Source organism: Gorilla gorilla, chromosome 3 (assembly GCF_029281585.2).
Source record: "Gorilla gorilla gorilla isolate KB3781 chromosome 3, NHGRI_mGorGor1-v2.1_pri, whole genome shotgun sequence".
In the NCBI taxonomy this organism is placed as follows: domain Eukaryota; kingdom Metazoa; phylum Chordata; class Mammalia; order Primates; family Hominidae; genus Gorilla; species Gorilla gorilla.
Window position 1 is genome coordinate 167,132,041 of NC_073227.2, and position 26,414 is coordinate 167,158,454.

At 40.6% G+C, this 26,414-nt stretch overlaps 2 long non-coding RNA genes across 6 annotated transcripts in view; one reads left to right on the forward strand and one right to left on the reverse strand.

Moving 5' to 3' along the window:
* Nucleotides 1-20,444, reverse strand: part of LOC101129994 (uncharacterized) — a 44,254-nt gene extending 23,810 nt beyond the window's left edge. Inside the window, exons 1-5 of one of the 5 annotated variants that reach the window (XR_010133267.1) lie at nt 20,276-20,444; nt 10,124-10,272; nt 7,979-8,401; nt 6,593-6,662; nt 4,051-4,395 (exon numbers count right to left, since the gene is read on the reverse strand). This is a non-coding gene — a long non-coding RNA (uncharacterized lncRNA). The remainder of the gene's footprint in view (nt 1-4,050; nt 4,396-6,592; nt 6,663-7,978; nt 8,402-10,123; nt 10,273-20,275) is intronic. The other 4 variants (XR_010133269.1, XR_010133268.1, XR_008678839.2 and 1 more) reach the window with 4 other exon arrangements.
* LOC129532910 (uncharacterized) lies at nt 10,225-11,876 on the forward strand. The gene is made up of 3 exons (XR_008678841.1): nt 10,225-10,407; nt 11,027-11,193; nt 11,610-11,876. It is a non-coding gene; the product is annotated as an uncharacterized lncRNA (long non-coding RNA).
* Nucleotides 20,445-26,414: the final 5,970 nt, after the last annotated feature.

A 26,414-nucleotide genomic window follows, 5' to 3' on the forward strand; every position in this document is an offset into this window, starting at 1 on the left:
TATGGTTAGCCAGTTATTCCATCACCATTTATTGAACAGAAAGTCCTTTCCCCATTGCTTATTTTTCTCTACTTTTTCAAAGATCAGATGGTTGTATACATGCAGCTTTATCTTTGGGTTCTCTATTCTGTTCCATTGTTCTATTTGTCTGTTTTTGTACTAGTATCATGCTGTTTTGGTTACTGCAGACTTATAGCATAATTTGAAGTTTGGGAATGTGATGCCTCCAACTTTGTCCTTTTTGCTTAGGATTGCTTTGGTGATTTTAGCTTTTTGGTTCCATATGAATTTTAAAATATTTTTTCTAGTTCTGTGAAAAATGACATTGGTAGATTGATAGGAATAGCATTGAATCTGTAAAGTGCTTTGATCAGTATGACTATTTTAATAATACTGATTCTTCCATTCCATGAGCATGGAATGTTTTTCCATTTGTTTGTGTTATCTGTGATTTCTTTCAGCAGTATTTTGTAGTTCTCCTTGTAGAGATCTTTCACCTCCTTAGTTGGATATATTCCTAGGTATTTCATTTTTTTGCAGCTATTGTAAATAGGTTTGCATTTTTAATTTGGCTCTTAGCTTGAATGTTAATTGGTGTTTAGAAAGGCTGAGTTTTATTTTAAAAATAAAGGATACACATTACTTAGTTTTAAAATTTAAATATAAGTAAGTACACAGAAAAAAAAAACCTTACTCTTAATTATCTAATCTGGAAGGTCAGCAAATTATGGCGTGTGGGCCAAATTCAGCCCACAACCTATCTTTGTCTTTAAGGTTTTATTGGAATGCAATCATGCCCATTCACTTACGTGCTACCCATGGCTACTTTCTTGCTGAAATGGCAGATGAAGTAGCTGTGACACAGACTGCATGGCTCACAAAGTCTAAAATACTTACTATGGGCTGGGTGCTGTGGCTCATGCCTGTAATCCCAGCACTTAGGGAGGCCGAAATGGGAGGATCTTTTGAGCCCAGGAGTTTGAAACCATCCTGGGCAACACAGGGAGACTCCTGTTTCTAAAAAATATAAAAAACAAAAATAAACTATCTGGGTGTGGTGGTACATGCCTGTGTTCCCAGCCACTTGGGAGGCTGAGGGAGGAGGATTGCTTGAGCCTGGGAGGTCAAGGCTGAAGTGAGCTGTGATCATGCTACTGTGTTCCAGCTTGGGTGACAGAGCAAGACTTTGTCTCAAAACACATAAATAAAATAAAATAAAGCAAAATACTATTAGTCCCTTTATAGAAAAACTGTGCCTACCTCTCATCCAATCCCACCAACTAAAGATCATCATTATTATTTGGCATATTTTCTTCTAATATTTTTCTATGTGTATACATATATTGGAAAAAATGAAATCATATTCTATTTAGTGCCCACAATTCTGCAAATAATGGAAATGTTATACATCTGCACTGTCCAATATAATTATTGAGTACTTGAAATGTGCCTTCTACCACTGAGAAACTAAATATTTAATTTTATTTAATTATAATCAATTAAAATTTAAATAACCCCATGTGACTAGTGAGTGCCGTTATGAACAGAACTTTCTTGAAATATTTGCTTAATATTTCAGGATCATTTCTTCAAATCATTAAATTCCTTATGAAACCCTTTTTATAACTGTGTAATATTATAATGTATGGATGAGTCATCATTTACTAAGCCAAGCGCCTATCACTGACACTTCGGTCCCAGTTTTTCACTATTATAATCCAATTCCATGATGAACATTTCTGTGCATGCAAATATTTGCACATGCCTACGATTATTGACTTAGGATAAATTTCTACATGCAGTATCATTTGATCAGAGAACGTAAATATTGTTCAGAGTTTTAAAATATATCATCAAATTGCTAGAGAGATCCTTCCATCCTGCCTACTTGAGAACAATACAGGAGAGTGCCTATTCCCCATATTATTCTGCGTATATTTTTAAGAATTGTCTTGAAAAGAGTCTCTCCCTTATCTGTTCCATCTGGACGGTCAAAGAGATGATTGAGTAGGATGCTTTGTGAAGACTCAACGGTGAATTGAGAAAGATGGGGACTGAGATCAGAATGGAGCATTTTCCACTGAAGTTGTCTACACAATCAAGGCTTTGGGCCACTTGATTAATTTGCATGATCACTTCTAAATGTAGTGCTGTGGGCAAAGTCCTTATGCTGTGGCAGGTCTTGACATTGAAATATTCTTGCTTGGGGGCAATGAAGACTTAAATGGACATGTGTGTGAAAATGAAATAGAAATGTAAATGGCTGTCGGGGTGGGTGGAGGTGAGGGGGTTGGGGGTGGGGATGGCAGTAGCTCCTTTTCATTCTCTCCACCTCCCATCCCCCAGGGTGGAAGATTTAAGAAACAGGCAACAGACCAGGCACGGTGGCTCACGCCTGTAATCCCAGCACTTTGGAAGGCAGAGATGGGCGGATAACGACGTCAGGAGAGGGAGACTATCCTGGCTAACAGGGTGAAACCCTGTCTCTACTAAAAAAATACAAAAAATTAGCCGGGCATGGTGGCAGGCACCTGTAGTACCAGCTACTCGGGAGGCTGAGGAGGGAGAATGGCGTGAACCCGTGAAGCGGAGCTTGCAGTGAGCCGAGATCGCGCCACTGCACTCCAGTCTGGACGACAGAGTGAGACTCCGTCAAGAAAGAAGACAGAGAGAGACAGACAGAGAGAAAGAGAGAGAAAGAGAGAGAGAGAGAGAGAGAGAGAGAGAGAGAGAGAGAGAGAGAAACAGCCAACAGAGAAATAAAGGAATGGAGGAACAAGGCCACGGGAAGTGAATAAGCTCAGGTACCAACCACAAGTGGTGTCAACAAACATAAGATGTGGGGGATAAGAGCAAGGGTCTTCTGGTGAGAAAAACATGGAATTGAATTTTACTCTGCCACCTCATCATGCACGCTGAGTAAGTGGCTTTATCTCCCTGGGCCTCAATTTTCTCAAGAGAATAATAATAGTTCTCTATGTTTAAGGATCATTAAAAACAATCAATGTGAAAAATTCAGCACAGGGCCTAGCTCATATAGCACTACAAGTGAGGGCCACTGATGGGATTAGGATTATCTTTCTCTCACGCTGAAAATCAGGCTGGCTGCCTCCTCCAGGGCGCTAGTCCACACAACCACCTCATGGAAAGCATCGTCACCACCAACAGGCAGGTCCCCTTGGCCTGGCACACAGCCCAGCTATAGCATATGTATTGCTCAAAGAGGATGGCACTTCTTGTAATGTGCTTTACCCAGGCGTTCTTGAAAGTCAGTGACCTACCATTTAGGATGGCCTGGGCTACATGGTGCCCTCAGGATTTGGGGGTGGAGGTGACTGTCACCTCCCATGCCTTAATAATTACTCTCTTCCCAATAACTGATTAGAATGGGTCAGATCTGACCTGCCCAAGGCTGCCTATGCCTGCAGACATTTTCCCACCTATGCTTATTCTTCGTCTCTAAAATGTACCAGTTTTGACTTTTTTTTTTTTTTTGTAATTTAGAAACTCTGATCTCTACCATCCAATGCAGGGGAAGCACTGTTATATATCTGTTGTGTAACATAGAGAGAGAAAAAACACATTAGTCGATTTGTAGGCAACTATATTCCTCTCCTCCTCTTGTGGCTGTTTCTCTACTTCCTTTAAAATAAACAAAGGCCAAAAGTGACTTCGGAAAATTCCCAAAGGGAAGAATAAAGCCAACATGAAAGACTGTCAAAGGCAGGCTTGCCGGATTTATAAAAGCAGGGAACCCCTCCTACCCTGTCTCCATCCACACCCACCCCCTACTCCATACACACACTTCTTTTTTAGCCAATGCCTCAGTTAGCACAATACTAACATTTCAGGGAAGGCTTGGGTGATTTTTCTTTAGGAAATAATGGTCAACACTATTCAAAAACCAAACAAGCTAAAGCTGTTTCTTGAATTGGTGATATATTTACAAAGATGAAATTACACAATCCAGACATGCTAGTTATGAACACAGAAAATCTTCTACTTCTCTGTTCAAGGGTCAGAAAATGAAGAAGTCATTTAGATATTTACCAACTTCACAGTGGCTGCTGAAAGTGCCAGCCAAGTTTTTGAAACAAAAGAAGAGATGGCCATGCAGCTCACAGGAGAAGCAACTGCAACCCAATTGAAGTATTTCAACAGCTGGTTTCATCACCAACAGGAGAAAGCTGACTCTTTTGTGGAGTTCAGAAAGTGAGTGAAAAGGTCACATTTTCATAAAGATGTGCATAGGCAGGGCATGCAAAACTAGTCCTTTCTTGCTTCAGAAGAGATAGAAATCTTGAGCGTGGACATACTTTCAAGTTCCAGCACGTAGATCCATGGTCATGATCGGGTGGCCCAAAACTGCCCGCCTTAATGAAGACGCTCCCGGGCCTACACATGGAACAATCATGAACCTTCAAGGGAATTCTTTTGTTGTCCTTATCCACCACATTCACATTCAATTTACCTAATACATTTCCTAATGAAACAATTAATACATTCACATATGAAACTAATTAAGACACAACTACAGCTTTGCCTGCTTTTTCTACAATTGAATTACTGAGACTCAGCCTGAATTCTAAAACTCTCTTCTTGAGTCATTAGGGGAGGAAAATGAACCACATGTGTTGTGAAACTTGCACATCATGGGTTCCCTGTGTTGTCACCAGTGCAGGGAGCGACACACTCCTGGAGTAGTGGGTGGACCTGCGAGTTGGACCCTCAACTAAACCTTTAAAATAGCCCTTATGGGCCAGGCATGGTGGCTCATTCCTGTAATCCCAGCACTTTGGAGGCCGAGGTGGGTGGATCACAAGGCCAGGAGTTTGAGACCAACCTGGCCAGCATGGTGAAACCCCATCTCTACTAAAAATACAAAAATTAGCTTGGCGTGGTGGTGAGCGCCTGTAGTCCCAGCTACTTGGGAGGCTGAGGCAGAAGAATCGCTTGAACCCAAGAGGCAGAGGTTGCAGTGAGCCGAGATCTTGCCACTGAACTCCAGCCTGGGCAACAGAGCAAAACTCCATCTCAAAAAAAAAAAAAAGCTCCTATGGAACACAGAACTCAAGATACTGACACCATTGGTCTTGTAGCTAAGATGCCTGGAAAGTCTAAGTGTCTATGTTGAGTGTTTACCTTTTTCAGGTGTGACTTTTCTGAGAAATTGTAATGTATGTCACGTCTTGGACATTCTGGGCATTCCAAATCATAAAATAGGATGTCCAGATTATTCTGAATGGCTGCATTTACATCATCCATTTCAACATCCATGTCAACATACATGTTGCTGAAGGGGTAGCTTTGGGAACTACTGCTCTGAACACAAATTAATGGTAGGAGGTACTGACTGAAAGCATCATGTGGTAGAAAACCCCAAATGCTTTTTTCAAGAACTATATATGAACTGTTTGTGCACGCACAGTTGTATGCTCATAAACGTTAATAAACTGGTATTGGGCAACACAATTAACATTCATTTCATTGGAGGCCCGCAATATGCTAGGATTTTTTTCCCCTAATGATGTTTCAGAGCAGGATGTTTTGGTCCAAAATACATTGAAACATGCAACAATGAAATTCTATTTCTTTCTAGTAGTAATGTTAAAGGCACCATGGGGGACACAAAGTTATGAACCCCAAACTGCACCCTCAGGTTATTTACAGCCTATTAAGAAAAGCCATGTTTTTTCCCAATAACAGAGAATTCAAATACAGCTAGTCCCTGTGTTTGTTGTCAAAAAGAGAAAGAAAACCATATTTTGTTGGGACACATCATTATTAGTGTAACAATATATAAACATATGTCAACATGAAAAGCTTAATTTAAAGTATCATGGCATTACAGATCCTTTGTTTGAAGAATAAACTCAGTCAAAGAAAGTTTGAATGACTTGCCCAGGGTCACATAGTACTGATGATATCAGAACCCAGCTTTTTGACTTCCAGGTGGAGAATTACAGGTAAACTGAGAGTCCCTGGCTGGGTTCGGTCAGGTCCTTTATGGCTCTATAATGCTATGACTCTCTGAGAACTCTATGACCATGCTGCCACTCTCCTGACATTCTTTTAATTAATAAAATCACTCAGCTGAACAAAAATAATGGTTTCATTAAGATGCAGAAAATGCCACATTTAATCGCTAAAAATGGCATAGTGTATCATTCACCTTAGGGAAATTTTTATGTTTAAATATGCAATATAGAGATATTTTAGATAATTAGCAACAAGGAAAGGCAACTAATCTATTATTGCATAATATTTGATTACCTATTAACTTCGGCCATCTAATTGAACACACAACCAATGACTGTCACTTCCTGGCACTAAAGCCCAGGTAGATACTGCTCTGTTTTCATTCTGTCATTCTAGCCATTTCTAGGATGAATTTCCTTTTATTTGGAAGGAGGTTTTAAACTGAGCATTTGACTTCACATTGTTACCCACTGAAAAGTGCTCTCTGTAAGTGCTTCCTGAAGAAGGCAAGGTTGAAGTGAACCCTTTCAAACCAATGCGTGGCACTTTGTTAGCATTTGCTGAGTGTCCAGCCCTAAGCTAGGCTTGTGAGGTAAGAAAAGAAAATTTGTACCTGTTTTTATCACATGGGGCCAGTTACCTTTGTCTGCCTTCCAGGCCCTGGTTGCTAAATCCTGGGAAGTCTGTAATTACATTAGAAGATGGGATTATTAGTGATAAAATGTGGTGTTTTATAGATAGTGCTCTGAAACTTTGTTTCAATGGCCTTTCCCACACAGTATCTCAATAACCCTAAGGTAGGCAGGAAAAAAAATGTTACTGAGGCTCAGAGAATTTAAATGACCTGCCTGAAATGTGACAGAAGGCAGACCCAGGACTAAAATGGAGATCCTTGGAAGCCTGGCCCAGGGCCGTTCCTTCCTCACAAGGAAGGACTTGTAAAGAGCTTGCTTAATTCAAGGTTCCTTTGGCCTGGGATATCCTTTTGCTCATGCTCACCTGATGCCTCCAAGATAGGATTTCTGGGTATCCCTTCTTACCTGACATGCGTTCTGTCCACATCTTAGCCTGTAGTGCTCATGTACCTTCTTAGTCTCTAATCTGTCTATTGGTGCTTTGATATGTTAACCACGGGCTATCTTACTCCCTCAATTTTATTTTTGGATAAGTTGGAGAAAACAGTTTTAAAACGATGAGCTATAAGACTCTGATGCTGATTCTTTATTCTCAGTCCCAAGCTTTGCCTATACTTCAAAACAGATCTCAATGGACAAGGAAAAATAATATCAGCATTTCACTGGGCATCTAAAGTGCTAGGCATTGTGCTAAAAACATTGAATGTTTTTAACATTGTTATCAAGATGGGGACTGAAGGGCTTTAAACCCAGGCAGTCTGATTCCAGAACCCAAATGTCAGCTATGACACTGCTGTTGTCTCCCACAATGCCATACTTGCAAGTTTTGTGTAACACAGAGCATTTAGAAATCTCTTTAAAATTATGAAATTCTGGGTTTTCTTCCCCGGCTGTGGCCCAAACACAAACTAAGAACATACCTAACGAACAGCTGCAATTGATATTTTCATCTTAATTAGGGATTAAACATCAAATAAATTCTTCTATTTAAGATGATTTATGATGTCCTAACTTTTCCAGTAGTTCATTTCAAACAGATTTTTAATAGTAGGAGAAAACAGTACCATAGTAACTTTTTAAAGTATGTGGAAATTAACTAAATTAACTAAATTTAAAGTATGTGGAAATTAACTAAAAATATTAAAAAGATCACTCACCCACTGTTAGCCTTTGTTTTTTACCCCAAAACAACAACATGAGAAAATGAGTTTTTTCTTTTACCTTTGCTCTACCTTCCTCCTTGAAAATAAGCCCATTAATAAGAAGATATAAAAGGAAAATGTATCTCAAGACAAATTACACTTAAACTTTTTTTAAAAAGAAACAGTTCTATCAAAACAAGTTTGCAAATAAAACATAATTACCAAATGAACATATTAGGGGAGTATAGCCATTAGGCATGTTTTCATTATGCAATAATTTATCCATGAACAGTTTATATTTCATATCCATATTACAGTGTTTTTTTTCCAAGTCACTGGGAGTACTCAAGCAGAGCTGATGAAAATTCATCAATCTGGGAAGTTCCAGAAGGGATTTTGCAGTGAGTAGAAAGTTGAAATCTTGCATGATAACGTCCCTTCCAATTTGAAGATTCTATAATTTCCAACTTAGGCAACTGACATAGGTAAGTATCCTCATGGACTTGATTCCGTAGTGATGGTGGAAAGCAGTGGTGGGCTATCGTGAGCTCTGGAGCCAGCCTGCCTGGTTTTGCTCTTGGACTTGATCACTTAATTGCTGTGTGAACTTGAGCAGGTTTCCCATCTGTACCTCAGTTTCCTCATCTGTAAAATGTTGATACTAATAGTATCAATCTCATAAAGTTGTTGTGAAGATTAAATGAGTTAATGTAAGTAAAGTGCTTGAAACAGTCCCTGGCACAGGGTAAATATTCCATATAATAGCTATGCTATTATTTTCCAATAATAATATTGGGAAAATAGTAGATGATACTGGAATAATATTCCAGCAGTATTGGAATAATATTGGAAATTATAGTCCAAACATATTGGACTATTATCTGATCCATTTTGTGGTCTCCAATATGAAACAAACAGTAGCCCATTGTGAGGTTAATTATGGTGAGTTAAGGGCTCATATCTTGTCTGAAGCAAAGGAAATAAAGAAAAGAAGAGGAGAGGTAAAATGAGGAATTTTATTTAAAGGCAGCAGAGAGATGTCTAATGTTCAGGGAGAAAAATGAACACTCCATAGGCCTAGTCCATCAGGAGTGAAAGTATGATAGGAGAGAAAAAACCAGTGGTACACAGTCTCTTCACACACACACACACACACACACACACACACACACACTCCTCAGCAAACACATTTGGGGATTACTGGTCTATGTGCATCTTAAAGTTTTCACTTTAGCGCTAGTGTTTAGTTCTAATATTGACCTATGGCTTCAATCTGGCAGCTCAAGTCCACACATTTGCCCTGAGCCCCTGCTAAGTAGCAAGTGTTGTGGAAGCAAAGCATGGTGCACAGTCTAGGAGGAAGGGGCCGACAGGACTGTACCCACACTTTTCACTGGGTAGTAAGTGCTGTGATCAGCTTCTATGCTGGATGCTATGGGGGCTGGGAGAAGGCTACCTGACAGCCTACAGGGACAGGGAAGACTTCCAGGCAGAGGTGAAAGCTTCACTTAGACTTGAAGCAGGTATTAGGCTGATGAAGAAAGTAAGCCAAACAAAACAAAACAAAGCAAAACAAAACTCCGAGAAAATTAGACTAAGAAATGTTTTAATTCCTTCCATAAACTTTGAAAATAGGCAGGCCTAGGCTTGAATCCTGGTTTTGCTATTCACCAGCGATGTGACTTTGGGCAAGTTACTTAAACTCTCTGAACTTCAATGTAGTCATCTCTGGGACAGGGTCCCTATCTTATTGTGTTGTTCTGAAAATTAAAGAAACAATGTATGATCACCTCATAACCCAGTGTCTCCCACAGGCTTATTTTGAATATCTGTGGTATTAAATCACTCATACTAAAACATAATAAAAGAGGAAGTAATGATTTGTTGAATTTAGAGGAAGAAATAATGACAAGGAAAGCCAAAAGTAGCACAACAAGCTCTGTATTTAGGCTCATATGTCCATTCTTGCCAGAGCCACTAAGTCAGAGCTGGGGTGGAGAACAACTGGCCAAAGTCCATTACATTCCATCTAATGATAGGTCTGTTGGCAGGTGGGGTGGGGCTATCAGCAACTCACCTTGTCCAGTACCCTCCTGTTATAATACAAAGCTCCAGCCCAAACTGAAAACTTAAAGTACAATCAGCCAGATCCACCTTCTAATGACTATGACGTTTAAAGCATCCACAAAAGTGAAATTCAAATTATTGATATGTTTTAGTAGCACCATCTGTAATTTCACCTAAACATAAAGAAGAAGCAAAACAGGAGCAGGAAAGGCAGTCTATGATAAAAGCTCCCATTTATCACAGGCCTCCTATGAGTTAAGTACTCTTTATTTGCTATTTCTGACGCATATTGCAACTTACAAGGCAGTCCTGTTCTCCTTCACAAATGAAGCATCCGCAGCACAATTGGTGACTTCACAAAGGTCCCATGGCTCCTAGGTGGGAAGCCGTCAGAAGGCAGACTGATTCTAAAGCTGCTGTCTGCATGCCAGGCTAGTACAGCTCTCAATCTGGGATCAGGAAAGAGAGGTACCACATGTGGTCAAGGAGCTCCCACATCCCCAGGAGTCCAAGGGTTGCCATTCTTCCTCCTTCTGTCTCTGTGATGTCGCCACTACAATGTTGTCATATTGTGAACTATTCTGGTAAGTTACAAATTTTTCCACAGAAAAGAAGAGAAAGGGCTACCCAAAAAATGGGAGAGGAAAAACTAATCGTAAGTCTTCAGAGCTAAGTGAAGTTAAGAACCTGACCTTGGATGGGGGTATCCTAACCCAGCGGTGGCCTTAGTCACGTCATACTTCTGCTTCGCAACTGATCCCAGATACAGACACAGTCTAATTGAAAAGAAGGAGTTATCTGGTTGTGAGGTGTATTAACTTCTTAGGTGAAGTAGAACGCTTTGAAACAAGGTGAATTTTAAAAATCAGATATCTTGATTCAAATCCGGTCTTTGCCACTCAATAACTGTGTGATTAAGACTCATCTACTTATCTTCTAAATGAAATTAATAGTATTTACTTCACTTTTCTCATCTCTAAAATGGTGATAATAATACCTATCCTCCTAGCATGATGGTAAGGATGAAGCGAGAATAAAAGCTAGCATGTAGAAAATAGTAACCAAAGTTACCTATTGATATTTTTCTGTGATTATCTTAATTAGCTACAGTATAGCATTCTTACATGAAGTACCTGGATGTGGTAAATAATCAATAAACAGCAGCTATTATTATTAACAGGGCACATTTTTGTATTGGTGCAGGTCTGCTGGTGGAAATAGATGAAAGGAGGAGAAATCCTGTGTGTGACAGTACAAATGCAAAAATAAAACCAAAAACAACAATAAGAAAGCAGAAGTGGAAGGAAAAGAATCTTAGCTTGAGTCAACCAACTTGTTACCAGAATTCAGTTATTAAAAATCTCTACAGTGTAAGTTTAGACTTTAGAATTTAATTTTTTTTAACTCTCTCTTTTGTTTTTACCAAAGTCCACTTTGAAGAGTCCAGTCTTCACTGGACCAAGGAAGAAAGGAAAATAAATTTAAATTTTTATGTATTTAGTTAGTTTTGCTTTGTAAAAGAGAAGAATCCAGGTCAGGTTCTTAACTCCACTCACCTCTAAAGAATTCCCAGTCATATTTCCCTCTCCCTTTTATGGGTGATGCTTTGTCTATGTCTACGGTAGAGGAGAATGGGGAAGAGACACTGCAGGGGTGATGAGGACAGAACTTAGAGCACTGTAGAGAGAGGGGAGATTCTGGGGAGAGAGTCAGAGGGTCTTTGTGCAGTGATCCTTCTCCTTGGAATGGTTTGTCCCTAAAATCTACTCTGCTACTTTCCTGTCAGGGATGTTAGCAGAGCTCAAATCCTTATGAACCCAAACTCCCAAAACACTGGATCCGGTGAGATGGCTGGAGCTCAGCAGGGTCAGCATGAGGAACACCACGAGGACTGCTGAAACACCACATTCCCATGGCTGCGGCAGGACAGCGGGGTGGCTGGAAGGCACAGTGTCTGTGAATCTGTGGTCCTCGGCAAGGGATGTGACCGCATGGTGGGTCGCCTGACCTATGAGCAGAGATGGAAGGAAGAATGCCAATTTGGAGGCAGATGTGGGAGGTAGGAGTGCTATGGCAACACAATGTGGAAATAGGGAGTTCTCTTCAGGCATGATGCTCACAGTTTATATAAATCTATTGATCTATGTATTTACCTACCTACCTCTATGTGTGCGTTTGTCTGGGTGTGGGGTGGAGCAGTGTGAGGTGGGTTCAGGAACTGTGTTTGTGAGGGCTGTCTGGGGAGACAGAACCAATAGGAGCTATATCTATACTGATGTTAGTATCTCTACAGATATAGATAGATGAGAGGGGATGTATTAGGGGAATTGGCTCACATGGCCTTGGTGACTGAGAAGTCCCACCACAGTCCATCTGCAAGCTGGAGACCCTGGGATGCAGGTAGTGTGGCTTCAGGGCAAGTTCAAAGACCTCAGAATCAAGGGAGCGTATCTGCCCTGAGGATGAGATCGGGAAAAAGCCTGCAAGCATGTGTTTGAAAGGAGGTGAGAGAGGAAGATCAAGAAGGGTTTTCCCGAATTACGGTTGCAACGCAAGAAAGGGAAAGGTGAGAAGAGGGACCCGAGCCCAGGCCTTGGGAGGAAGAGGAGGAAGAAGAGGGGTGTGGGCCCGACCCCGAGAGCAGACCAGGGCTGCGGTCAGAGCTGGTCGCCAGAGGAGGACGCCTGGGCAGCTGGCCTGTGCCTGAGCAGAGGTGGCTGAGGTCCAGGTGCCAGAGAAGAAGAAATGGAGCCTCGCACCGCTGCTCCTAGCTTGCCCAGAGGGAGAAGGGTGATGGGGCTGTTCCTATGCGCTCAGGACCGTGGCTCTCGAACTTTATGTGTCGGGAAGGAGGCAAGGGCTGAACTGGAGAGTGGGCCCTTCATTTAGTTCCAGCGTCCCAGGAAACGCTCTTTTCCCCGCGGGAGCCTCCGCCTGCAGCTGTAATGACCTTGGACTAGAAGGTCAAACTCCAAAGACTTGAAACCGCACCTGCAGCAGGACTGGCCACCTACGTTGTGGGGTATCTTTAAAATAAAATGCTGCACTGTCCTGCAACTGTTATTCTGAGGCAGAAGTCCTGAGTGCCCAGGGGCGGCTGGTGTAAGTCCTGGAGTTTGAAGGTCATAGAGCCTGGAGTCCAACAGCAGGAGGAGAAGAGTGTCCCTGCTCCAGGAGAGAGAGAGAGAAAAAAAAATCTCTTTTTGTGTATGTGCTGTTGTTGCCTTTTTTGTTCTTATCTGTTCCCCCAGCCATTTGGATGATGCCCCCACAATGAGGACAGGTCTTCCCCACTCAGTTTACTGACACACACTCCAGTCTCCTCTGGAAACCATCTCACAGACACACCCAGAAAGAATGCTTTACTAGTTCTCTAAGTATTCCTTAATCCAGTCAAGTTGGCACCTGAAATTAACCATCCTAGGGACACTGCTATTTTTAAATCTACCTAGAATTTGCACCTCTGACTCTAGAGATTGAGGCAGAATTCATTTTCAGGGAGACTATCCTTTTGATTGGAAAAACACCGATATAAGCTCTTTAGTTAAACAAAGATAGGGCCATGCTTCTATTCTGGAAGAAACAGATTAAGATGGAGCAAAGCTAAGCTGCTCATCAGAGATTTTTTTTTTCTCTAATATATTTTATGGCTTCCTCAGGAGAGAAGCAGGCCAGGGAAGAGTGGAGATGGGCAGAGTGGTGATAAAACAGGGGGCTCATGGAGAGGAGGAGAAATGAACTTCAGCACCACAGTGGCAGGCAGGAGGTTAAGAGCAGAGTTTAATCACAAGGGATTCCTTCGATGGGGTTATGACCAATCTGCTTTAGGAGCAATGATACAGAATTTTCTATCTCCCTTTTGGTGGTGCTGTGGTTTGGATGTTTGTACCCCAAAAAACTTCATGTTGAAATTTGATCCCAGTGTTGGAGGTGGGACTTTATGAGAGGGGTTTGGGTCATGGGGGAAGATCCCATATGAACGGATTAATACTCTCCCTCAGGGGTGAGTGAGTTCTCATCTCATTAGTTCCCGATCCAGCTGGTTGTTACAAAGAGTCCGGCACCCTCACCTCTCTCTTGCTTCCTTTCCATATGATCTCTGCATACACTAGCTTCCTTCCTCTCGTGTCGTGAGTGGAAGCAGCCCAAGGTGCTAATGGCAGATGCCTAATCTTGAACCTTCCAGCCCACCAGAATAGTAAGCCAAATAAATCTTTTTTCTCTATAAGTTACCCAGCCTCAGGCATTTCTTGATAACAACGCAAAATGGACTAAGGCATGTGGTATGACTCCTCATGTTATTCTCAAACCCTCAGTAAAGTTTTGTCACTCTATCGCTGGTGTCAGCCATGTTGTTGGAATAAAGAGAGGAGCTGGTGTCCACTGGGGGCAACCGATTTACAGAGAGATAAGGTCGGGAGATGACAAGAGGAAGCACGGAGCTGGTGTAAGCATTCCCTGACAAATCTTCAGAAGTTCTTGCAAAAGAAGACTATATGTTTCTTGTTCACACAGGATGGGATTCACAATATTTGAGGGAGGGATATTGTCATAGACATTGGGGGTACCTGGCAGCACATGAACCCACTTTTTATGTTTAGGGATGTCCTCACTGTATGAGTCTCCATGAGGGTTAGAGACCTCCACTATGGAGGTCAAATAGGCCAGAGACTTGTTTTTCCAGCCTCCTGCCCTGGAGAGGGGGCATGTGACCTAGGCTTGGCCAGTCAGGCACCGCCCCAGGACTTTGCATTGGAAGCTAGTGAACCGATGAAGAGGAGTGGTAGAGAGTCTATTCTGAGGAGTGGGGTGGTGGGGTAGAAGGCAGCTAAAGCCTCCAGTTTCCTGGGGCACGAGAGAGAGTAGGATTGGTAGCATTATTTAGTTGAGAACATCCAAGAAGCAGATGCCAAGATGGGATTCGAGATTTATTAGGGAAAGAAATTCATTAGGGAAAATGGCTCTGGAGGATAAAGAGAAAGGGAGTGGGAGTTGGAGAGAGCCATTAGATTGGGAGACAGGTCTAACAACTGTAAAAGGATAACGAGAAACAAAGAATGGTGGGAAGAGCCTCAGAGTGCAGCAGAATTCTGAGACAATCTTGGCTTGGCCAATGGAGAGTCTCCAGGCAAAAGCTGCTGTGTTCATTTTTCTATTGCTGCTGTAACAGGTTACCTGACCCTTTGAAGCTGAAACCAACACAATGATCATGTTGTATTGTATATCTGTAATTTGCTAAGAGGGTAGATCCCAAGTGTCTTTACCATACCATGAAATAAAAATAAAAAATAAAAAAGAATGGTAACTATGTGAGGTGATGGAAATGTTAATTAGCTTGATTGTGGTGAGGAACACAAATTTATTATCTTACAATTCTGGAGGTCAGAAGTCTGACATTAGTGCTTAAATCAAGGAACTGACAGGATTGGTTCCTCTGAGAGCTTCAGGTGAGCTGGGGCCTGCCCTTTTCAGCTTCTAGTGACTGCCAGAATTCCTTGGCCTGTGGCTGCATCACTTCAATCTCTGCTTCTGTCATCACCTCTCCTACTTCTCCCTCTGATCGCCTGCATCCCTCTTATAAGGACCCTTGTGGTTACGCTGGGCCCTAAGTAATCCGGGATAATCTTCCAAGATTACATGTGCAAAGTCCCCTTTGCCCTATAAAGTAACATTCACTGGTTTCCTCTGCTGGTGGCAAGTGCAAGCTCTGATGTCCAGTGTCTAGTGCTATTAGCAGCAGTGCCCATTGCTCATGTTCTTGTGGCATGATTTGTACTTGGGTCCTAGATACCTAGAGTCTCTCTTCTTCTACCTGCTTTCTGAACCTTCTCAAAATTTCCTGGTGTTTCTGTGAGCTCCTTGGTCATCTTTTAATAAACTTCTTTTCTACTTAACTCAATCAGAGTCAGTGTGGCTGATCATTGTTAGGTTTGGTGAAAACAGGAGGCTCTGTTCCTAAAAGGAAAAGGGGAAATAATTGCTCTAATTTTAGAGACTAAATTTTCCAACCTTCCTTGTGGCCAGGCATGGCCATGTGACTAAATTCTCATCAGGAAAATGTGAGCAGAAGTGATGTGTCTAACCTCCATGTCACTTCTTCAAAAGGAACTCCTATGCACACTCCTTCCTTCTTTTCTCCCCTCTTCTGGGTTCAGTATGTACATGGTATTGGGGAGTCAGCTTGCTTCAGTGAATAAGAGCAACATTTGAGGAGATGACAGTGCACCTAGAAAGATGGAACAAGGCTCTCTGGATGATTTTATGTAGCAGAACCACCTTCCTGTGTTTGTGGGTCTGTGTTCTTGTGGGTTGTTATGTGAGAGAGAAATAAGCCTATATTGGTTGAGCCACTGTCTTTGGGGGTCTTTTTTGAAAGCCACAAGCCTATTCTAGGTTTAGTGTGACCTAATGAAAACAGCCAATTTATGTCTAATATTCCTGACTAGTTCAGATATAAGAACCAGGAGTGATTCCAGCATCTCAGGGAAGGGGAAGAAGGAGGGATTCTGGGAGTAATTGTTGGGAAAGTTGGGAATGAGGGCAGTAAAATTTCAGTAGTAGTATTTAAGAATGAGAATTTGTTAGTCTATGACATGCAGGGGTAAGACAATGACATTTTAGGGGTCTGAGTAGCCACTGCCACTGAATAGCATAGGTGGAAAGAGTCACACAAGGAGGCTATGGGGTGAAGTAATTAATACTAACAGTCAGGAGTAGCTTAAATAAAGAAAATAACAAACTCAAGTCACTAAATTCTCAGCCCAAAGCACAGTTAGAAAAAAAGGGAATCATATATAACTATGCTAAAATAATCTCTTGCAGCAGGGCCAAAATAGCTGCAAACCAAATGCAATGGTTAATTCTGAATTTTGCTTTGATCTGTTGAATTCTCAGGCTTGTCAGTAGAACACTGAACATAAAAATGTGGAACCCTGATCACTGAAATGGGGATATATGGAAGGATTCAGAGGCCTCATAAGGTTTTGTTCCTCCAATTGCTGCTGCCCCTCTGAGGGTCACGGAGGAACATATGTCCATAGGTCACAGTTCATGAATCCCTACAAAGAAGCTAGTCTTTGCAAATTCTAGTGAATTTTAACAGCGTAAAGTGGAAAAAGTCTGTCTATGTCCTGATGAGCATCAACTGTGAAGAGGCTGTTCTTGTCTTATTTGAAAACCCTGTAAGAACCTCTCTGAGGACTTACTCTACAAGGGCATGTCAATTCTTTACTTCCACGTTCCCAATATCCTTCATTTTCCACAGTGCCATAATTAAAATGCCAACATGCCTGTGTGTATGGTGGTGGTGGGGCAGTTACAAAGTCAAATATCAAAGGAAAAGGCTTTCTAAAAAAAAAAAGAATAATTTTTCCTACTTTATGTTAGCAAAAATATCTGTGGAATATGATTGGGTAATGGATTACGGGGTGCTAGGTCAAGGAGGGTGAGAACATACATTTAAATGGAGATGAATTTATCTCGATCTTGGGAGGGGGCAGTGATATTCCAGGGCTTTCACTAGGTTCTTCCCAAAGAATTAATCAAACCAATCTAAAATTCATGAGGAAACTGCAAAGATTAGTGATAAATTAAGTGTTGGAAGCATATAGTAGCTTTGTATCCCCATATAGCTTTCTGATTTGACTAGGGCAGGACATGGATGGATCTTAGCAGAGTAGATTATTGTAAACTTAATCAGCTGATGACTGTAACTGCAGCTTCTACTCCTGATGAAGTCTCCTTACTAAAGAAAATCATTAGAGCCTAAATGTGCAGTCACTACTTTTGTTTATTTTTTTTTCTATTCCAAGGCCAGAGAGTGTAATGACAGGCTCTGCAGGCCATAAGGAATCTGTCATATCTACCCAACTCTGCCATTGCAATATGAGAGCCATAGACCATGCATAAACAAATGGACGTGGCTGTGTTCTAATTAAATTTTATTTACAAAATGGGCAGTAAGTGCCCCAGTAGCAACAAGCACATCCAGTTCTCAGATCCTGGTTTCTAATATCATTCTTCAATAAAAGGAACTAGGGATCCTTGGAGAAATGACTGATTCTAGGACTGGGGTGAGAAATATACCACATGAGCCCGGATCATCTAATTATACCAAAAAGTAAGGATGTGCTCACAAATAACAAAAAGCAAAACAAAACAAAAAACTAAGAAAAAAACCATCACCAACAAAAACACACACACACATCGATGGGGGTATGTCAAAGGGGCACAGGAGCCAACCAAAAGAGCTCTTAATGGCCAAAGCTGAGACAATTTGAGCAATAAAATAAAGTAGCATTGGATTATGGCTCAAAGTATAAAGTAAATATCCAAGATTCCATACTGATACAAATACATGATTTAATAAACTAACAAGTGAGAAGAAGAGACAATCTCTCATGCAGAAGAATTCCAAATATAACACATAGATACTCTGTCTTAAAGGAGGGAGAGCATAACTCCCCACTCAAGTGTGGGCTGTGCATAGTGACTTCTCTCCCTAGAATACAGTAAGGAGAAGCAGAAAGAAGTAACTTTACAGTGGAGAAACCTGACATGCACTATTTCAGCCAGTTGTTTGAGGTCAATATCGACAGTCATACATCATGTTGGTAATATGTACCCTTGATATGATGTGATGAAAAGGGCACTTTAAATTTGTGATCTTTCCCCAAAATCCACAACACCGTTCGAATTGTGAGAAAATCATCAGAAAATCTCCAATAGAGGAACATTGTGCAATATACCTAACCACTACTCAAAACTGCGAAGGTGAACTTGGTGCAGTGGTGAGCTCCTGTATTCCCAGCTCCTTGGGAATCTGAAGCAAGTGGAACACTTGAGCCCAGGAGTTCAAGATCAGACTAGGCAACACAGTAAAATCCTGTCTCAAAAAGAAAACTGCCAAGGTCATCAAAAACAAGGAAAATCTGAGAAAATTTCATAGTCAAAGTAGCCTAACGAAATGTGACAAATAAATGTAATGTGGTATCCTGGATGGCATCCTGGAACAGAAAAAGGACATTAGGTCAAAATTAAGGAAGTCTGAACAGAATGGATGGAAAGGGTCACACAAGGACTGTGAGGTGGTACGGTTAATACGAACAATCAGGAGAGGTTTAAATAGAGAAAATAACAAACTCAAATCACTAAATTCTCAGCCCAAGGCACAGTTATGAAAAAAAGGAATCATATATAACTATTCTAAAATAATCTCTTGCAGCAGGGCCAAAATAGCTGCAAACCAAATGCAATGGTTAATTCTGAATTTTGCTTTGATCTGTTGAATTCTCAGCCTTGCCAGTAGAACATTGAATATAAAAAGGATTATTTAGTAATAGTATATCAATCTATGTTAATTGTAACAAATGTACCATATTAATATAAGATGTTAATAACAGGAGAAATTATGGGTATACTGGGAACTCATCGTGCTCTCTGCTCAATTTTTCTGTAAATATAAAACTACTCTAAAAATGCAAGTCTATTAATAAAAATTATAAAAGGCAGCAAGGCAGATTTTACCTTCAGACTCTACTTTGCTGACCCCTGCTATATTCCATTAAGCAGAGAAAACAGTCAAGTTTGCTTTCACCTGGTAGGAACAGCAGAATACCTTTATTATTTTGTCTCAGAGTTACATCAAATCTCAGGTTTTATACCACAATACGGGAGATCAGTGCCTTGAACATCCCATCATCCCATAAAACATCACTGGATCATAGGTACACTATATTGATGACATCATGCTGACAGGAGTCAAAGAGCAGAAATTAAGAGCTACTCTCGATGCCATGGTAAGATACATGTCTATAAGAGGGAAGGAGATATATCCTATAAAAGTGCAAGAAGGAGCCTACCCCTTCAATGAAGTTTCCAGGAATTTGATAGTCTCAGGATATTGGAATATCTTCTTCAAAGGGAATGCCAGATTGGTACATGTTGTAGCGCCTACCTATTAAAAAGGTACACTCTGGGGATCTTTGGATTTTGTAGACAGTATTTTACATTCAAATGTGTTGCTCTAAGCCATTTACAAGGTGACCTGAGAAGTTGCTTAGGCTCTTACAGGAGGCAAAGAATAAATAATAATCCATTATCTCAGTTAACAGGGCTTATTGTAAGATTATGCAGGAAAGTAGGAAAACTCAGAAAAAATGAAAATAACTCAAGCTAAGCCATGAGAGAATTAAATATTATGGCTATTTGGGACACAATGAAAAGTTTTATAATAACGTCTACTGACTCTAGCAGCTGGCTGTGCTCCTGATTCCGGTCTTCCATTCTGCTTATCTGCACTCATTTTTTCTTTGCTAGGACTAATTCTCTACCCTCTCTTGGCTTCTGTTTCTGCTCCTGTTACTACTACGATGGAATAAATATTTTTAATCTCTTCTATTTATTTCCAGGTTTCTGTTTACTCATAACTTCTACTACCCAGTTTTTACTTACTGCCTTCTTCGTGTGTGTGTCTTGGCCTCTCCAGCCTGCTGACTCTCTGAATGCTTTGCGTTCAGTCTCTCAAAAAGAGTTTCTGATTGGACTCTTCACTTTTGTCCAATGTCGTTTTATGGCAGAGCTCTTGTGCTGGCCTCCCTCAGGGAGCCCTGGACAACTTCTAGATAGCTAACAAACACCCGTCTCAGGTCCAATCAGCACTGACTGTGGTTGTGACATCACACAATGCCAACACGCTGACCTATGCAAAGGATCTTTCAGAAGAGGCTGCGGTTGTGGTAGACACTCGAAAGCTTCACCATATGGAGGCGTTATAGCCAGGAGGCACCTTTGCTGGCCTGTCCAGACAACTGAATTGGTCATTTTGACTAAGGAGGATGACAACCTTTAACACCTTAAAGCGTTAAAGGGAAAAAACCAAACTCCTGATGATTTCAGCTTGGAAGATGAACTATTAGGTTGGTGCAAAAGTAATTGTGGTTTTGCCATTACTTTAAATGGCAAAAAGCACAATTACTTTTGCACCAACCTAATAGAAAGCTTTGACCTAGAGGAAGGTACTTTAGGAGACTGCCAATCATCAGCATGCTTTCTGTTTCCTTTTCTCTGCTTATCTATGTAAGGTTTTATTCAAAGTGGGTACTCCTGGTTTATGGTGGGAATATGAGTAGGGTTGTGGAGAAAAAGGATACAGAGGCTTCTAACCCCACAAGTAAGTCTGCTGCCAGTGGTAGCCATACAGTGAGAATACGATACAATTAGAGTCCATCAGCAGAGTGCTTTATTAGTCCCTGCCTTGGCTGGGTCATGTGTAAGATGATCAACTTCTTGCTGCTTTTTTCTTTAAAAAAGTTAATCTGAACTTGGCAAATATGTTTTTGTTCGTGGAAACCTGGTTATCCAGCCCGTTGGCACAGCTGGTTTGGGTTTTGATTCCCAGAACTCAGTCTACAGGCCTTTCCAGCCTCTCTCCGGCATAGATTGCAGCGCTCTGCAAGGTGCAAGTCCTGAAAACACATCATTTGGATTTCCTCTCTCTGGTTAACTGTCACAGCCGGCTGCTCTCAATCCCTGGATTCATTTCCTCTTGAATTCTGTGTAATGTTCTCCTTAATCATTCAATGTAAAAAGAAGAAAAACTTTTTCCTGGTCTTTTTTTTTTTTAAATGGGAGAGGCTTTACTGATTTTCTTTTCAATTTGACCAATAATTCCCTTATGCCCATGGATACTCCTTAACAGGTGTTCTCTTGCTGTTGTCATTTTATATTAATGTTCAGAGAATACTTAATGGAATCTTCTTTCAGTAACTACTCACATTGGCTCTTATTTGGTTTGCAATTTTGAAACCAAAGATCTATGGAATTTAAACCATATGCTCCTCAGGCAAGAGGTTATTAAACAATCATTGGTGACTGTATTTAATGTTAAACTTATAATTCAGAAAGAGGTAGACTGGGTGAATTGAAAAATACCTCAGAGACTCAGAATTAGGTCTCCAAAAAGCAATCATCTGCACTTTTTTTTCAAATGAAAATAGTATCATATCAGGATTAATTCAAGTTAATAGCTAAGAAAATATCAATCTAGGTACTGTACATAGCTTCAATGCCCAGTTTCATTTTGCTACAAGACACTATATATTTTATTGGACACGCACACAAAAAGCTTGTCATATTATTCATCACCCCTAGAAGCAGGTCATAGAGCAGCAAAGTAACGTTGCTAACAAGAAGCAGTTTTCTGTAGTAGACAGCAATTCTTATCCTGTCATGGATTTATCTTATTATTGACAGCAAATTTGGCTGGCATTTACCAGAATTGATGCTTTACCCAGCCCCATACCAGAGCTGGAACATGAAATAGGCTTATACCACACTTAATGTCACTCACATATTTCCTCTGTTCAAAGTCACATCCGTTTTCTGATCTGAATGATGAAGGAGGGCGTTTAAAACATAGATATCTCTATGCTTTATTATAGAGTAGTTCGTAAGTACTGTTTTACAATGCCAACACTTATATGAGGAGGCAGCAGCAACTACTTTAATATGATTAAAGGTAGCAGTATTCGCTACAACAAATGAGTTCTAACATTGGCCACCAGAGTTTTTTTTTTTTTTTTTTTCTTGGTGTCTGGCTTACTTTCTACTTAATTTGTTCAGGAAAACACCAGGTCAATTTGTGTTATAAGAATTTGCCTAGCTCACAAATGATCCCATGAGGAGTGGGCATTCTATTTTTTCTAGTTCTGTTGTTTCTGTAATCTTTTTAAGACATGTTGTATCATAAAGCTTAATGTGCATCTCATTTCTTTAAAGTCGCTTGAGGGATGAGCTATCAATGAGAATCTGGAGATGTATATAGAAGCAGTAACCATTAAAGGTTGTGTGAGTAACTGGGCTCAGGGTATGCAAATAGGCAAGGAGTGGGATGCGCCCCTCAGTGAGCAAGTTTGTGGTTGTCTGAAGCTACTGCGATGGGGAGCCTCTTGGGGTCAGTGGAGAGGCTGATGAAGCAGAGACAACTCCAGAAAAGATGATGCCTGCCACTGAGGCCATCAGAATGATGGTGGGAGGAGGAACAGAGTCCACCTTAGAAAAGAGGAGGAAGAAATAGGGCCTCTTGAAAGGAAAAGCCTTTCTAGCTGACCATTGACTGTGACTTGGAAAAAGGCACAGGACCAAGAAAAGTGAGTCAATGCTCTTCTCTCTGCCTGGAATATATCCCCATCCCTGTACCTAGTTAACTCCTACTCCCCCTGCAGTTCCCACTTTAAATGCCACTTCCTCTATTGCTGTTAATGTTGTTCTTTTTTTTAGTACTTTTCTTTCATAGCACTGTTCACAGTTTACAGTGATATATTACTTGAGTGTTGATTTGAGAGATGGTGTTGATTTAAATGATTTATTAATCATTCAGTAAGTGGTTATTGTACACTTACTTTGTGTTGAGTACATAAGGTGTTAGAGATATTTGGTGAATGACAAAATAAATGAGTGAATGATGTAAGAATTTGATTTCCAGGGACCCAGGGATATTGAAATCTCCAGAAGAAAAATGAAGAAACCAGTTTTGCAAGACAGCTTGATGTCCCTGGGGAGGAATTTTGTGTATCAAATAAAGGAAGGCTGGGTGCGGTGGCCTCATGCCTATAATCCCAGTACTTTAGAAGGCCAAGGAAGGAGGATCACTTGAGCTCAGGCGTTCAAGTCCAGCCTGAGCAACATAGGGAGACCCCATCTATACAAAAAAAAAAAAAAAATTAAAAAAATTAGCCCAGCTTGGTGGTGCATGCCTGTGGCTCCAGCTACTTGGGAGGCTGAGGTAGAAGGATCATTTGAGCCTGAGAGGTCAAGGCTACAGTGAGCTGCACTCCAGCCCAGGCAACAGAGCAAGATCTTATCTCAAAAATTAAATTAAATTAAATTAAAATTAAAATAAATAAAGGAAGACCTTCTTCAAGAAGGGTCAGAGGTAGAACCTAGGAAAATTGTAGAAATCTTAGAAACTGTAGAATAGAAAAGGCTGGACTGGCACGTGCGCCTGGAGGTTGTACTGGGAAGCAGCTTTTGGGAAGGCTTTGACAATTCCACCAGGCCCAAGGCATAGGAAGAAAACGTAAGTTCTTATTAGACAAGAAATCAAAGTATTTTGATTTTAAAAATAGTTTTCTCCGTAAACGGGGCTAGACAACTCCATTTTTGTCTTCTGTTATTATCCAGAAATATGAAGGGCTTGAGATTTTACCCTACTTGCAAGGTAACACATTGGCTTGTCACAGCATGATTGCTGGCAGAGGACATGAGACTCCTAGATCAGAGACACAGGATTTTATTACTCATAGAAAGCAAGAAGCATGAACATCAGGCTATTTGTGTCAGTTATCCTTGCTCTCAAGTCCTATGAGAGAGATTCAGATAGGCCCAGATAGATGCCTGTATATGTAGTAGGTTGCCTTACAGAAGAGAAACCCTGAGCTTAGGGAACTTGAATCTTTTATATTCGGCAATAAGCATGTGTGATCTTTTCTCCAGAAGGTGACATACATTACCTTTATCATTCAAGGCTGTAAGAAAATCTATGTTTTTCTCTGGAGGGAGACATATCTTTAAGTTCCAAGGCTGTACGTTGTACAAATATCCTTGAAAAGATAGTCTGAAAGAAAGGGCAGTCAATATCTGTTTTCAAGATAGTCAGAAATGTAACAGGTCAATAGAAGGTTGTCCCCCAACAATATCCACACTTTCTTCTATACTGTAGTGACTTCTGGAGAATTTTCTCCATCAGTATGCACTTCATTGGTTAATCTGAGTAATCCGACTGACAGAGGCTGGAAGCAAATTCATTCAATATAATCTCATACAGCATTTACAAGGCCACTGTGAGGCTACCACAGTTAAGGCTACTATTAACAGGATGAGAACAACCAGTACTGACCTCAACCATGATCCCCAGAGTTACAGGCCAAATAGCTAAACACATCTCATAAACTATCCACATCTACCTTAGAAGTCAGGTGGCTTTCTCCTTAAGTTTCCACATTGATGGCCAGAGGCATTACTCCAGGTACAGCGGGATGCATTACTGATGGCACAGATTCCTCCTTGGCTCATGATGAAGAAATCCAGGGCAGTTTTGTCACCCATAACAACTCTGACCAGTGAGTTGAGGCTGATCTAAATGCCTTCTGAGGCTCAGATGGTAACACTGATTACTTCAGCTAAAGTCAAAGACAATTTTTTTTACAACTTTTCTAATTGGAAGACTCCTGACAATCGATTTCAAAGTGTGCATAAATAACAAGTTATCTTTCCAAGAAGCAACCCCAAGTAACTAAGGGTGGCCTCATTTTGGAGAGATCTCTACGTCATATGAAGGCTACATGATCTACTGATGGTGTTTCCTTAAACACTTGAAGGTCTCTTATGACCATCTCTCCAATCCCTAGGTGCAAATTTCCATATTTTGAGGAGGAATGCAAGTTAATGCCTGGCTTCCAGCTAAAAGTTGGTACTGGGGGTGCACCTGGTACCATGGAAAGAATTTTTTTTTACAATGTCAGGGACCCCCAAGTGGGACCCATATCAGTTGGGAGCCACAGGTTGATAATGCCTCAACTGTGGTTCCTAGTCAATTGGTAAATCTTAGAGTTCACAGTCTGGTTCAAATTGAGTCTAGTTCCTGTTTTTGGAGAAAAGATTATCTATCTATCTATCTATCTATCTATCTATCTATCTATCTATCTATCTAATCTATCTATTGTTGCATAAATACAGCCATGTGCTGTATAATATTTCTGTCAACAACAGACTGCATGTTCTGATAAACATGTATAATAGATAAATCTTATGGGGCACAGCAGTGGCCCCATAAGATTATGATACTGTATTTTTACTATGTTTAGATATGTTCAGATACACAAATCCTTACCACTGTGTTGCAACTGACTACAGTATTCAGTACGGTAACATGGTGTACAGGCTTCTAGCCTAGGAACAATAGGCTATATCCTATTACATAGGTGTATAGAAGGCTATACCGTCTTGGTTTGTGTAAGTACACTCTATGATGTGCGCACAACGATGAAATCACTTAATGACGCACTTCTCAGAATGTTTCCCTGTTGTTAAGTGACGCATGACTATATTTAGATTAAAAAATCATGTTGAAGAAATATCCTTCTAGCCTTGTTTTGTTGAGAATTTGGTCTAGAATATCTTTGAATTTTACCAAATGCTTTTGAGCATCTGTGAAGATAATCATATGGTTTTTCTCCTTATATGTAGTAATATGGAAAATCACATGAATGATTTCTAAATACTGAAATTTTCTTACATTCTTAAACCCTAGTCATGGTGCATTATTATTTTAAGATACTGTTGAACTCTATTTAGTAATATTCTATTTATGATATTTTTATGGAGAGTCATCAGTGAATTTAGGTGTAGTTTTCTTTTAGGTGCAATTTGTTAGCTTTTGCTGTGTTGTACTCACTTCAGTTAAAGAAAATGGACGCTTTCCTTCTTCTGTACTTTGTGAACAGTCTCAAGAGCATTGGAATCGTCTTTCTTTACAAATTTACATAAATTGCTATGTGAAACTGTCTAGAAACATTTTTAAGGGGTCTTGAGT